Source organism: Clupea harengus, unplaced genomic scaffold, assembly GCF_900700415.2.
Source record: "Clupea harengus unplaced genomic scaffold, Ch_v2.0.2, whole genome shotgun sequence".
NCBI lineage: Eukaryota > Metazoa > Chordata > Actinopteri > Clupeiformes > Clupeidae > Clupea > Clupea harengus.
The window spans coordinates 25,001-27,500 of NW_024879796.1; the positions used below are offsets into that span (position 1 = coordinate 25,001).

The 2,500-nt window shown below is 44.7% G+C and overlaps 1 protein-coding gene across 1 annotated transcript in view; it reads right to left on the reverse strand.

The window, feature by feature from the left end:
• Positions 1 to 2,500, reverse strand: part of nptnb (neuroplastin b) — a 44,548-nt gene that overhangs the window by 19,364 nt on the left and 22,684 nt on the right.

A 2,500-nucleotide genomic window follows, 5' to 3' on the forward strand; every position in this document is an offset into this window, starting at 1 on the left:
GAAGGCTGGGGATTCTGCTCCGACTCGGAGGGGGCGGCGGTGGAGCTGTCTGTCTCCCCACTGTCAGGTCAGCCGCAGGGGATTACTGACACAGCGTTTGACAGGAAATTGCCTGAGAGCATCAGCGGCACGTCCAGCTGAGGGACAGTGTGTGTGTGTGTGTGTGTGTGTGTGTGTGTGTGTGTGTGTCTGTGTGTGCGTGTGTGTGTCTGTTTGTGTGTGTTGTGCACAGGTGTGTGTTCGGGGGAGCATGGGAACTTCTACTGCCCCCCCACTTCCCTCACGATACACATGCACACACTGATGCATACTCACTCACACACATGCATGCACGCACGCACACACACACACACACACACACACACACACACACACAAACACACACACACATACACAGATACATACTCACTCACATGCATGCACGCACACACACACACACACCTACCTACACAGATGCATACTCCTGTCACACACACACACACACACACACTACTCCCACCACCCCAGACCCATGTGGTAATAGGTATTGTGATGGCACTTAGTAAGAAGAGCTGCTGGGAAATTCCATCTAACACTTCTGACATGACACCTGGTTTTTTTCCGTTCTCTTTCCATTTTTGTAGAACAATCCTACTTTATATCAAACATCATTGCCTTACGTCCACAGTAAGGATCTTAAATAAGAGACATAGAACACATCAGCCCTGTAATGTATGTATGTTATAGGGGACTGTCAGAATTCATCAGTCAGCTGGCTTCAACAAGAAGAGTGTGTGTGTGTGTTTTTGTAGAACAATCCTACTTTATATCAAATATCATTGCCTTACGTCCACAGTAAGGTTCTTAAATAAGAGACATAGAACACATCAGCCCTGTAATGTATGTATGTTATATACATCCTGCATACACATGCAGCCATGCATGATACCCAAAGGGGGGGGGGGGGGGTTGGTAAATGGGCCGTGTGTAATTTGCCTCTTCCCAAAAAAACACTGCAGAGGGACATTGTTGTGATTTGAAAGATTTGTTTTTCCTTCACTGCACGCAAGAAATCTACCATAGATTATCTCTTACCCATAGTTCATAGTTCAAGAAGCTACCATAGATTATCTCTTACCCATAGTTCATAGTTAAGAAGCTACCGTAGATTATTTCTTACCCATAGTTCATAGTTCAAGAAGCTACCATAGATTATCTCTTACCCACTAAGTTCTTAGTTCCTGCTGCTTTAACACAGTGCCTAACCCCCAGTGCCTTAAGGCATCTAGTCACTGGTGCGTCTTTGTCGGGCCTGTGTGCCAAAAAATAAGAATTAATTAACAGCCTTTGCCATTCAGTTGACTGGTTAAGTATCAGGGGTGCTATCCTAATGCTACTGCTAAGTGGTGCTCATGTTGTGCAGGTCCTCCTCACAACTGCACTGGTACGACCCTTATGATCATGGGCTCAGATACCAGACAACTAGCCTGAGTCTGGCAAAGACTGCGGATAAACTCACACTCCTACATGTCTTCCTGAGGACATCGCATCCTCTTACAACACACTATGTAGGACAGTTGGTTTATGTTGAGGCTTGTTTGTGCATGAACGTCTGCATAAATAAATGTATTATTATTATTATTATTAGTAGTAGTAGTAGTAGTAGTATCTCTCAATCACAGGAGCTCTCAATTATTAGGAAATATAGGAAATAATTGCATAGAATGTGTGATTCTTCAGGTTGATTTTGAGCAAAACAAACTCTTCATCATTCTTTACAAAACAGGTTCGACATGGATAATCTGGTAAGATGAGTGGTTTACGTAGAATCTTTGTTCAAATTCTTGAACCCTTTGTTTGACAATGTACTCTGCACTTCCCTGAGAAGCTGCAAAGCTGCTTAGAGTCCACAGATTGGGATGATTTGATGCAGCTTGATGACACAATGTCATAATATTCCTCCTGTTAGCAATGTGCCTCACCGCCAAACACAGTGGCTCTGCAAAATCAGGTCGCCAAAGAAGTGCAGTGCACTTAGGTCTACCAAAACCTCCGTTCGCCAGAAGAAAATAAATCTCTGCAAACTTCACTATAACAATGAATTACAAACACAACAACAACAACAACAACAACAGTGTGGAAAACAAGCTCCAACAACATCTCTATTCTCGATGGCAACGCACAATATTTGACTGACACGGCATTAAGTGATTTGAGTCCACCATCCTGGCATATCTGATAGCCAGCACCACACCATCGGGTACCTTGTTCACATACAGTACATTACCAACAGGACTGTGAAAGACACAGCCAACTTAGCTCTCGTCCATACAGTGCCCCACCAACGCCCTCATCTACGTCACAGGACAACACCAAAGATGCCACCTCAGTCCTCTACGTCACAGGACAACACCAAAGATGCCACCTCAGTCCTCTACGTCACACGACAACACCAAAGATGCCACCTCTGTCCTCTGGAAGCTATTAGGCATGACCCCTGACCCCCGCATCTCCATCTGGA